Source organism: Lathamus discolor, chromosome 4, assembly GCF_037157495.1.
Source record: "Lathamus discolor isolate bLatDis1 chromosome 4, bLatDis1.hap1, whole genome shotgun sequence".
In the NCBI taxonomy this organism is placed as follows: domain Eukaryota; kingdom Metazoa; phylum Chordata; class Aves; order Psittaciformes; family Psittacidae; genus Lathamus; species Lathamus discolor.
Window position 1 is genome coordinate 1675371 of NC_088887.1, and position 12646 is coordinate 1688016.

The 12646-nt window shown below is 43.0% G+C and overlaps 1 protein-coding gene across 20 annotated transcripts in view; it reads left to right on the top strand.

The window, feature by feature from the left end:
- BBX (BBX high mobility group box domain containing) overlaps nucleotides 1-12646 on the top strand; it is a 141413-nt gene that overhangs the window by 10505 nt on the left and 118262 nt on the right. For 4 of the 20 annotated variants that reach the window (XM_065675952.1, XM_065675957.1, XM_065675954.1 and 1 more), the window contains exon 3: nucleotides 99-182. The exons of 15 other annotated variants lie outside the window; for them this stretch is intronic. The gene's annotated coding sequence lies outside the window, so the exon portion shown is untranslated. Of the gene's footprint in view, nucleotides 1-98; nucleotides 183-6509; nucleotides 6528-12646 lie in introns of those variants that run through there. One more of the 20 variants, XM_065675956.1, reaches the window with a different exon arrangement.

Below are 12646 nucleotides of genomic sequence, written 5' to 3' on the forward strand. Positions count from 1 at the left end.
TGGAAGAGCATCAAGTGTGAGAATGCCATTTGGTAGATGATAGACCTTTTGACATGTATGCCATTTCGTTTATGTTTGCTTCCCAACTATGTGGCTAGGCAAAGAAAGCATTCTGATGTACTGCACGTCAGTGGCTGAAGACAGATGTGAAAAGAAGTGGCGTTATCACCTTTGCTTCGTTGGTGAGTCTGGCTTCAGATGTTCTTTCTCTTTGCAAAAGTTTCCTTTATACCCAGATTTCACGTTGAATAGCGCAGATTTCCTGCCTGGCTCAGTTCTTATTGGAGGGTGCTGCGTGCCACAAACTTGTGAGTTACAGGGTTTACTTCTTGTTTGAATACGTCTGTAATTCTTTTCTGATTTAAGTGTCTTTATTTGTATTTCTTCCCTCTAATTTGTTTGAGATGCTCTTTCATACATTGTGTTAAACATCAGTCATCAAGTGCTCATAATATATTTTGAAACAAGTATGCAAAATTGCAGCATGATCCAGCGCTGATTACAGAGCTATGGCATATGAATTAATAAGAAAAAATGGCATCATTAATTTCCAGCTGGTTTTGGAGAAACAGAGGTGTTTATGGGGGGGAATTTGGTGTCTGCAGAGTGAAGAATGACAAAACCAGCAGCAAATACAGTCATGTAGGTAACTAGTCACGGTTTACTCCCTCTGGTCTATTGGTTAAAAATGAGTTCCAGTCCTGAAGAGTAAGTGGAAGCTCCAGTGCCATTCTTTGAAAACTGTTGGACGAAATGAAGAGCACGAGTGTCAGACCTAGAGCAAGGGGAGGAAGTTTTTATTTGTTAGTATAGGAAACCTTAAATGAGGGGAGTAATTTATAGGTAACTGAGTGTAATGGTTGGTTGAATGTGTCTGTTTCCTATTAATATCAGAGAGAATTGTGTGTGTGTGAGGCGAAAATTATTTCTTGAGTGTTTCCCTTGCTAGTAAATCAGTATTTCCTTTGCATTTCTTGCGTGTGCTTGCTTGTGCTTCTCTATTTCATCTCAGCATTATGTACCAAAGCAGCAGAAAGTACACAAGGTCTATGGTTAAAAGTAACCCAGGCAAAATGTTCCGTTGTGAGGGCTCTTGGCACAGCTTGGACCATCAGCTTCCTTCAGAGGAAGCTGTTAAAGGGATCTGGATGCTCACAAGTTTCGGCGTAGCTTAACTTGCTGGCCTGTTGTTCAGGTGGGAGCTCCAAACAAAGCTTTGGGGCCTGCATGCTTGTGAAGTCTTCCTTGTTTTTAATGAGCAAAGGAAGATCCTGCCCTCCTGAGAGATGTGTCCAGAGGAAACAGGTTATTTATTTATACAGTGAACTGGACTCTCAAGATTGTCCCTGTTGAGCTTTCACTGTGCCATGCGGTGACAGGGCTGAATGAGTGAGAGGATGCTGGAGTGCAGGGAGGGAAGTACCTGAGAAAGCTGGCCAGACACTGTTTTGTCTAAGAATTGTCCCACTGGTTTCTGTGCCATGGGTGATCTAGTTTCTGTGTGCAGTCTCGCTTTCCTGGATGGACCCACAGGGCTGCGTTTGAAGTTTACTGTTATTCTTCACTTACAGAGGCAGAAAGAGAGAAATCAAAACGGGAGGTGAGGCCGTCATCACTGGCATCCCCATGCAGTCGGTGGCAGGAGAGAAGGGCACAGTGCAGGTTTTCCCGTGAGGACAGTGTGTGTTCTCTTATTCAGGGATACTAAAGGGGGGGGGAATAAATCTTTGAGTGGGGGATGGTGTTTTGTAGAGCGCTAACAGGCTTTGCAGAGATTGAGCAGGGATGAAGGGGGGGGCAGGCACAGTGAAAGCAAGGCAGGCTTTTGCACCTCGTATTCCTGCCCCTTGTGAGCCCCTCTGTACATATGCTTACGTGTCTGCTGCCCGGACATGCCGGTTATACCAACTGCATTGATTCGAGTCATGACTTTGGTCAATAAACACTTGGTTTAAATTGGTGCTTTTAATCTCATTTTGCTTTGGTATTCCTGTATTTGTTTTCTCTGAAGCAATCTCTATTGGTAGACAACCGTTAAAATCTGTCGCTAAATATAGCCTTTACCCTAAATCTGGCACCTCTTTTTTGTTAGTTCAGAGGATGCACTGTATGGCTGCGCACTTTCTAAGCAATTACGTGGCTTACATGCATTTATTTACATTGCAGCTGTTAAAAAAGTTTTGATTTAGGACATGATAAAAGTATCCTTTTCCCCTTTTTTTTCTTTGTGGCCTTTAAAATGTCCTGTTTGAGCCACACTCATGTACAAACACACACGTACACAAAAGTTAATGCAGATAGATTTTGCACTTAAAATGGAAGTTAAAGTGTTATCCCTAACAAGGTAACCTATTCTGCTGTAACTGGATGCAGGCTTTGAGAACTAGTAGACCTCAAACTTACCTGCTTTGCTTTCTCAGATGAGGAGGAAAATTAAGTGATCTTACTATTTTAGTTTCTCAGCTTTACACCAAACCCCATTAAGTGACCTATGGGGCAAAGATATTTTCTCTGCAAATGCAGTGGAAGTTGCTAGTTTTGGGTAACTTAGTTCTAAAGCGAATACTTGTTCTTTGTCCGTCAGCGAAGACACCTGCTCAGTATTTGAGCTTTGTTTGGAGCTTTGACATGAAACGTTTGCAATTTGTTTTGATGGAGCTTATACAATATTACAGTAGAATTTAACATTGGTTTGTCATGATTTAAAGATAAATTACAATTGGATATTTTTTATTAAAATACATTTAGCATCAATAACACCTGATGGGAATGTCAGTTGGGTTTCTTTCTGCAGGAAGGGTTCATTTGTAACTGTATCTGTTTCTGTTAAGCTGAATATATTTTCAGATGACCTCAGTATCCGTTATCCAAAGTTTTTTATTTGTAATAATGCCTTGGGCTCTATCATTAAGGAATGCAGAATTGCTCACTAAGTGACACCGTGATGATATTAACCCTTTCCTTTTTGAGGGAGCTAGAGCTCTCTCTAGCTTCTAGCCAGTATAGATCAACAGGTACCTGCCTGTTTACACAGGTATGTATTTAACATTGAGGGAAAAGCTGTTATTTTGAAATGGCTGTCTCAAGTTTCCCTCTAGACTATGCGGCATGTGACTGACTATAGTGCTTGCGGGTGGACTTCATCACTTGCAGCACCACTGGTGTCCAGAAACTAAAAGTAAAGGCAAGTTGGCTACTAGACACTGAATGTATTAGGTGAAGAAAGAGTAAGAGGGGGAAAAAATAACGGGTAAATACATCGTAGCAACTCAGTGGGCTTACACGGGTAAAGAATTCTAACCCCCACCCTACCAAAGTATTAATAGCATCTGGGCAGAGTCAGGGAGTTTGATAACATGTATTGACTCTGCAGCTCCACACAGCTTTTCTGCAGCAGGGGGGCTGCGGAGCCGTACCTGCCACCAATGAGGAATGCAGAGTGAGACCTCAGGTAGTCGAAGGGCTGTGCTCAGAATGTGGAGTGTGTCTGAAGCCTGGTGGCCCGGTTACGCAGCCTACTCATATATTGCAGTTTTAGCCCCGAGCCCCCCCTAAAGGAGTTACACACTTCAAGAAGTGGTTTTTGTGGCCTTCTCTCCCCAGCACAAACGTCACTTTTGTGATCCTGACTTTGTCCTCATTCTCCGTATTTTTTTTGTATCAATGTATAGGGTATTCAAAGTCTCTGCAGTTGTTGTGATCGTGTACAGTTGAATGTGAAAAGATCAGAAACCTAAACAGAAATCAGATGGAAATCGAAGCAAAGTTCAGAATGCTTTTGTGGGTCACAAATGGTTAAAACAGTCAGTTTTTAAAGGGGGGGGGGGGGATGGATAAGAAAACCATTCCTTAAAAATTTGGAATGGTTCAATTACCGAGTATTACCTGCTCCTTTCCTTGGGAAGAGAAGGAGCCAAAGTAAGATGAATCACTCATGCTGAAAGGGTCGTCATTTTAATTTTCACGTACATTTGGTACAAGATCAGTGAGAAAATGAAGTAGTCGCGTATTTAGGCAACTTTTCTGATGGAAGCTGTTTGTTGCTGAAGCATTCATGTTTTATGATGCTGCCCTAAAACAATTAGCTCTTGTTTAGCGTAAGTATTTAAACAGAATGCTTTACTAATTCAGCTGATTTTATAGTTAGTGCATTTCCACAGGATCGAACTTTTCTTGTTATAACTTGCTTCCCCCCCTCCTCAGACTGTGAAATATTGAGGCTTTCTTCCCTCTCAGAAAATAAGTATTTGAGCCAAGATTTTATCAGGAGAATTGGTATCTTTGAGGGTGTTCTGTCTGAGATGTCTCGGAGAAGCCTGTTACTCAGCATGTGCTTAGCAGAATTCTCCTGCTAGCTTGTATTGAAAGGGGCTACTGGTCAGGCTAAAAAACCTGGATATAAAATTCACTTCAGTCTGAATCCACAGTTGGTGTGAGCTTGTGCAATTCCACTGAGGCTGCTGAGTTTGGCTGTGTTAGTCACAGGGGTTGTGGCAAAACCAGCTAGGAGCAGTGTTTAAGATGCTGCTGTAACTACACCAGTAGCACTTGATCGGAAGAGTGAGACACTCACTCCTTTTTGTTTCTTATTTGTGTGGAAGGGAGTTTGGTCCAATCACTGCAGCTAAAGCTCAGTTTTTTGCCTTTGCTTTGGAGAGTTAGTGAGATGGATCAACTGGTTGAAATAATCCTACCAACAGTGCATGTTTAGATAATAGGCCACTCTTTTTCTTGGAACAGTTTTGTACTCGGGAACTTCCAGAAAATCATGTCTTCACAACCAGAAGCATTTCTGCTAGTGCTGAACCTAGCTAGTGCCTCTGCCAAGCAGTCTGCTCTCAGGGCACCTCTAGGCAGGCACGGAGTGGAAAGGCAGGTGTGCTCTCTTAGCCCAGGCACTCCAGGTTTGTGTAAGGTAAAGTGCAGGGGAATGTCCTTTGCAAAGCATAGATGCATTATTTGCTGTCTGGAAAACAGATTCTGTCACTTTCCCAGGTACTACTTCCTCAGCACCCCTGAAAGTGACAGGGACAACTAACCACATGTGTGATTCCCCCACCTCCCATCCAGAAAGTTGCTGTTAGTCAAGAGCTGTGCACCATCTAATCACTGTCGTGCTGAGTTCAGTGAGAACTTTGCTATTGACTTTAGTGGAAATAAATTCTAACTTGTAAGAAGACCTTAATGAAACTCACTGAGGATTCTTTAGAGATTGTACTTTACTCGTATAATGATGCTGGTGATTGGTGCGAATTTTACTGTTGCACAAATGTGGGTGAAAGTATAAGCATGGATACAGTAACCTTGTCATACTGTACCTTTATTCTACAACTTTTTCAGCTATAGAGACCAAAAAAAGGCAGAAAAATCCCTTTCACAAGGGTGTGCTTGCATTTCTGTAAGTTTGCTTTTTGCCCTTCAATGTATGCTGGTGTGGAAGTAAAGCATGAAACAACTGGTGTGGAAGTAAAGCATGCACACACAAAAGTCCTTGTCTTGGTATAGTCTAATATCCTGGTGCCATAGTGATCTGGCATAGCTGAAACAAGATTAATTTCTAAGGTAGGCAGACTCATAGAATAATGCATAGATTTATCTTCTGATGGTGCTAAGAGTGATCTTGGAGTGAGTTTCTAGTAAAACGTGTCCCAGTCATTGAATGAATTTCTGGAAATACAACCTGGGGCATATTCAGTGCTATATCTGGTACATTTTACTATTTAAACTCAAATATATTTAGAGGAATGGGTGTCAATACACTCCAACTCTGCACTTGTATTTTAGCAAGCAAATGAAAGGTTAGCACTTCCTTCTAGGGCTCTGGCAAAGGGCGAAAACTGTGCTGGATGGAACAGGAAAAAACGTGCTGGCTCGTGCTGCAGTTCTTACCATTAACTCGCTTCATGATCTCAGGCAGATCACTTCCTCTTTCTTCCTCTCTCTGTTTCTCCATCTACAAAGTCATTTACAAACTTGGGATGGTGATGGCTTCTTCCTTTGTAACGTGTTGTGCGATCTCTGGAGATAAACCTTGCTGCTGCTGAGTAGCAGGGCAGAAGGTTGCCCTGATCTGATTTGGTGTTACTTCTTTTTAATTGCCATGTGTTGGCTTTGTCAGGGTGAAATAGCAGTTGGGTTAATTGTGATGGTGTTAGAATGCTTGGAGAAAAGGTTACACCGAGGTTCAGTTTTGTTTAATGCGTGTGAAGATGTGGAAGAGATGCCTCCTTTGTCTAGAGAGATGGACTTCAGGTTGACTTTTAGTGTTCTATCCTACTAGAGAGTCGAACCAGTTCACTTTCTAAACAGGTATATAAGCAAAGTCTTTAGGAGTGTGTATGTAGCACGCAGGTGGTGTTTTCATTTATGCCTTACGTTGTTAAACAGCACGTTATTAGGGCACAATAACACTTTGCTCTCCTATTGTGTACTTTTACAGGCATCAACTAACTACATTTACAAACATTTCAGCGGCAGGGTTAGCACCTCCGTTTTGCAGGTTGCAGAGCAGACCCAGGGATGTTCAGGTAAGACCGGATGGCTGGTGGCAGAGCCCAGTACAGAACTCCTGAACTTCCTGCAAGTTTCCAAACCACTGCTAAATGTCTTACACCAGTTACCTCTTTGTTACTAAACCATCCACCTTTGTTACTAAACCATCCACCATTCTGCTGGTGGCAGAACCCAGTACAGAACTCCTGAACTTCCTGCAAGTTTCCAAACCACTGCTAAATGTCTTACACCAGTTACCTCTTTGTTACTAAACCATCCACCCTGTGTATGTGTTACTTTTCCATATTGGTAGTTGAACAAAAAATGATAGCGAACTGTCATCTGGCAATTCCAGGCTTACTAGTTCAATATTTGTAAACTCACCAAATCTGTTAGTATCCAAGTTCAGTTCAGAATTCTTCTGCATTTAAGAGTATGTGCTACGTGATGGAAACATAACCTTGCAGGGCAGAGCTTTTGGACCTGGTGTTCTTCTCTCGCAGCCCAGGGTCTCTCCAACTCAGTGCTGTGTGAATATTGCCCCTCCGTTCTTCCTGCTCCTCTGAAAGTGACTTTTGCAAGGGTGCATAATCATGTTCGCGGTCTGAGATGTGTGAAGGTGATAGAAATGTATTTATTTATGCTGGTTCCAGGCATGAGCTCAAATGTGCTGCTTCTTGAAAGGGCTTCATAGGCCAGGCTTGGTCTGTGCTTCCTCTTTCTAGAGTGTTCGGTTGAGCTCCCCAGCTTGAGCTTATTGCTCTAAGGATTGGCACAAGTGGCCTGGAAGGAAGTGGGCATTGTGGCAATGTGGGGGTTTCTGAAGCACTTTGTAGTTCAGCTCCCAAGTTTAAACTTCACAGTTCCATAGTAGTTCAGTAACAAGAAGCCTAATGGCTGCCTTTTAAAGCAGATTCGACTGAGAATCCATGGATCTCGTGCTTTCATTTCTTAGGCTAGTACTGTTCAGAGCTGTGGACTTCTGGGCCAGCCTAGGGTTTTAAGCATGTTCCACTTTCTGAGTGGATACATGGTCTTGAGCATACCAGCACTTGATTTCACAGCAAATTCGTGATGCCTTGTTCACATTCTGATTTCAGATCCAGCCATCTGTGTCTATACTGCGAAATAAAATGATAGAAAGCTAAGGAGATAATCAGGAAAAATTGGTACATCCCAAGGGAGTTATCCTCCATCCTTGCTTTACAGTTCCACCCAAGCACCATCAGGTTTTTTAATGACTGACCTTTTCCAGATGCTGTCAGACTTGAATCTGTTGGGCTGAGTTTTGCCTGTGTTGGGTTTATCTTTAGGGCTAGAGCCATGTAGGAGATGGTGAAGGATTACTAGAATAAAAATTATTATCTTCAAGGGGGGGGAAAAAAAAAACCCCAAAAACCCGAACTTGAAAAACAACTTTAAAAAACCCGACAAAACCAAACCAAAAAATAATGGGGAAACAGCTCATAGCTCTTAAGGAGCCCGGTCTGAAGGATGCGGCTCCTGCTGATCATCCTAATTGATTTGTATTTCACAAACACCAAAGTGGTGGTGTGTGGTTGTTTTTGAAGGATTGTGCTTCAGTTGTGGAGAGGACAAAGATCTTTATAGATGTGATTATTTTAGGGCCCAGTCCTGCGCTGCCTCTGCCATAGCAGTCTCCCTGAGCTATTGCAGTTGCAGGATTGAAGCCTTCCATGCAGCTAATCTTGCAGGGACCTGATCCTGCTCTAAGACATTTTGGCACAGATCGTTGGGCACGTGCACAGTTCTGGGTCAGCTGTTGTGGCTTGGCATCAATGGAACAATTGGTGAAGATGGATCTGATTGTGGATTCCAGTTTATGAAGCAGCAAGGTTCCTCTTGGAAATCTGATCAGACTTGCTACATACAGAAGCTTGTAAATTCTGTAACCCGAGTGATTTTTAGAGGTGTTTCTCGAGAAAGAGGCAATTGCATTCAGAACTTTCCTCTTTTCTCCTTAAAATGTAAGGCTAAACAGTTTGCAGGGAAAGGAGATCAATAAGGGTGTAGATAAAAGAAAACCAGGAGCGGGTAAGTGGCCCAGTAGTGGTGTTGTGGGATGTTTGTTTGTGGTTTTCATGCTTCTTCCTCCGGTTTATACATGAATAAAGTAATTAATTTATGTAACTGCTTGGAAAGTTCCCTTAACAAAAGTTTGCAGAAGTCAAATCATGTTTTTGCAGAAAAATAAATATGCTGAGAAAAAGTAAAACAAATCTTAGGCTGACAGCTAAGGAGTAGTGTTTCAGATGGGAGCCAGGCTGAAGCTGTGCCGTGGCATTTCCTTGACCTGGACCAGATGCTCCTGGCTCCTTAGAGAGCTCACAGCTTTAAGCAAAGTTAATGCTGGTTGGTTTTTGCTGCTGGTGTTCAGAACGCTGTGGACAACAGCGAGAACTGGAAATAGTCAAATACTTTTTCAGTCTGCTGCTGCTTGGGAGTTCTGTTGCTATCAGGTCCAAGTAAGTTACACTTGTCAAGAGGAAGACTTCTCGTTGGGGTATGAGAAGTGTAACTATGCTGCCGCTGGTTTTGAACCATGCTGAAGAGTAATGATAGAAGAATACTCCCTGGTACTGCTGTTAGACTGCTATGGGCATGTAGGTAAGCAGGAAGTTAGCTCAGGAATCTTCTTGCTGCATTGGTAATAATGCAGAATAGAGGACTCGCAGAGAAATAAAATGGGGATAAGAGGATATGGCTGGATGATTCACTTGCATCAAGATGAAATTTCTTGTAGGGTCCTAGTATTTTGCTGTCATGCTTTGTAGTGTCACTGAGACCTGCAGTGGGTGTTGGATTTGATTGATTCTGCTGCTAGTGCATACTATTTCTTTTTCTCTGTAGCCAAGGACTGAAGGTGGGGCTTAGATAATGTCTGCAGTTATAGTGAGACTGACTTAGCATCATGGTGCTCCAGAACAGGGAAAAGGCTAAACCAAATAGCTTGTGACGAGGAGATGTCTGTGTTCCTAATAACCCAGGGTAGGGTAAGAGTATAGGGGTACCTGGGCTGTTCTTACAAGGCATTGGCTGTATCAGAATTGAGTAGGCTATGCCCTACCACTGATTCCCTGATCATCCAGACTGAGAACTCTTCTAGGGCTCCCTGCCTGTCTGTGTTTCCTGTAGTAGAGATTGGGATGGGTAAGGACAACTGTGAGGAGCACTTTAGAGTCTTTAGACAGTCAGGACACAGACACAACTCAGCCTGGGAGGGATTCTCCGGGCTGGAGCTGAGGTGTGCTCAGAGGTTGTCATGGACACCTCTTGAACTTTGTCTTCTAAGTCAGTGGTGTAGCTACTAGGACTTTTAAAAGTATATAGGGGGAGATAAAAAGGGGAGGAATACCATGATGAACAGAGACAACCCCACTTGTGAAGCTGCCAGGGAAACCTGTGAGATCCTAAAACTTCATTCAAGAACACAAAATTTCTGTCCCACAGGTATACTGGGCCAGCTTGATTCATTGCCTGGCATTTTGTCATTGCTTCGCTCTTCAGCAAAAAACACATTCTGCTTATGAATGAAAGAGAACATTCCTGCTGTATTTCCTTTGGCTGTGGATCTGTAATTATTGTTCTTGAGTTTGTTTATGAACTACTAAGGCCTTTACTAGAGATGGTTTGCTTATGACATCAGGAAGAGCTGTTCCTGTTTTGGGTCTGTTTGGCTGTTTTTCCTTTACCAGAAGGAAGTTTGAAGGAGTTAAGTTTGCTACTGTTGGAATCAAGTACATGTCACTGTAGATGTCCACCAGGTTCAGTGAAGTCATTGTGGGATGATGGAGGGGAAGAAGTGTTCCCTATCTGTTCTTGCATTTGTATGCATCTGTAACAAATCACTTAGTTCCAAGGCTAGAAAGGAGCAGGTCCGTTGAGGTTGTTGATCAGGTTCATGGAGTCCCGTCACATGCAGGCCTTTGTGCCTTTCAGTTTTTGAGATCTGGAGCAGCAGAGGTTTTGTTTAAATAAAAAGAGAACCATCTTTTCTCTGCTGTTTGCAGCTGCTGTTGTCTTTCTGCACCTCCACAAAGTAGGTGTGATGAGTTACCTGTCTTGAGGGGCAGCAGACAACATGTAAGACATGAGGATGGAGATCCATGGATCTTCACCTTCCTTTTCCTGTGTTGAGGAAGTTCCAGTAGTCTCTTTTTGGAGAACTTCACTTGTGGGCTGTATATGATGGGGTGGAGGAGGGCGAGGAGAGGGAAAACACGAAGTAGGAAGTCAAATTGCAGTTCAAAAGTAATCACATGGAATCAGATCTTTTCGGACAACTAGATGTGTGTCACCATATTAAGTTATGCACATACATAATTCCTGATAAGACTGAGATTATTATTGGGTTCTAAAATTATACCTGGCTGCAAGGATTTTCAGCCTAAATTCGTATTATTTCTATGTGGAATCTGGTTCAGATATGTGAGATTTACTACTGGTGACAAGTATTTGATCAGAGTGTTATTTTAAACTTAGATACATCAGCTCCCAAAATTTAGGATTCTTGACAGATTTTGAATTATCTAAAACACCCTCTGTAAGATTACTAAATCACAGAACCATAGAATAGTTTGGGTTGGAAAAGACCTTAAGATCATCCAGTTCCAACCCCCCTGCCAAGAGCAGGGACACCTCCCACTGAAACATCCCACCCAAGGCTCTGTCTAACCTGGCCTTGAACACTGCCAGGGATGGAGCATTCACAGCCTCCCTGGGCAACCCATTGCAGTCTCTCACCACCCTTACAGTAAAGAACTTCCTCCTTATATCCAATCTAAACTTCCCCTGTTTAAGTTTTAACCCATTACCCCTTGTCCTGTCACTACAGTCCCTAATGAAGAGTCCCTCCCCAGCATCCCTATAGCCCCCCTTCAGGTACTGGAAGGCTGCTCTGAGGTCCCCACGCAGCCTTCTCTTCTCCAGGCTGAACAGCCCCAACTTCCTCAGCCTGTCTGCATACGGGAGGTGCTCCTGTCCCCTGATCATCCTCGCAGCCTCCTCTGGACTTGTTCCAACAGTTCCATGTCCTTTTTATGTTGAGGACACCAGAACTGCACACAATGCTCCAGGTGAGGTCTCACGAGAGCAGAGCAGAGGGGCGGTTCAACCACATGAACCAGAAAACACTTAAAATGCCATACCCTCTCTAAGTATTTCTGTCTTATTTGAACATTCACCATGGTGAAACACAAGGGAAGTAACTCCTGAATGTTTATTTGTTTTAAGTGACCAGCCTGCTGCTGAAACGAGCTTTCAGGGAAATCCATGGAGTCCCACAAGGTGGCAGGAGCTAACTGTTCTATACTAGACCTGGGGTCTGAAGGAAAGTAAAGGTTTTGCTGGTTGCATGCATTTGAATCATGAGCGAGTTAGACCAGAATTTCAAAAACATATCTTGTGTAGGTGTTTCTTTGGCTTCTGAATAATTTGGGCAAATGAACAAGATCCTGTCCTCAGGAATTTTACTTCAAAAGAGAAAGTTCAAGCATTCTTACGTTGTCGACAAAAAGGTCCGTCCTTTTCGCTTGCTGGTGGTAATTTGCTTGTCGTATTTGTGAGAGGAGAGCAGGGATGAAACCGCGCAGGAGCTTGCTGGTGTGTGAGGATCGGAGTTTAAGAGGTTGGCACTGAGCACCTCTAACTTGCAAACTCACCTTGGCATCGTGGGAATGCTGATCAGGAGGTGGGACCCAGCAGCCAGGGCTGAGGGACTGTGGAAGTAAAGGAATTCTCTGCTGCTCCAGCGAGGCCGCAGCAGTGTTCTTCTTTAGTAACTGAAGAATGAAAGTGATGTTAAGACTATCCAAGTTTGAGGATTGTTGTAAGTCATGGAGATAGTTCATCCTAACCAGTGAGACTGTATTGGCTAGTATATAGAGCATAAGGCTGAAATGTATTCCTTTCTCTTCCCAACACCCTGATCTTTCTTTTGGCTGCTGGAGTTCTTGTTTCACTTTTGCTTGCTGATGTATCCACTTAACCTGCTGATGGTCAATGTGCTCCTGAAACGTTCTGTGATCAGGGTGTAAAGCACTGTAAAAGAGCAAGACGGATAATCAAGTATGTCTCACCAAAGGCATGATTCAAGACCTATGATTATATGTCTGTACTTAACGTTGCAGTTTGG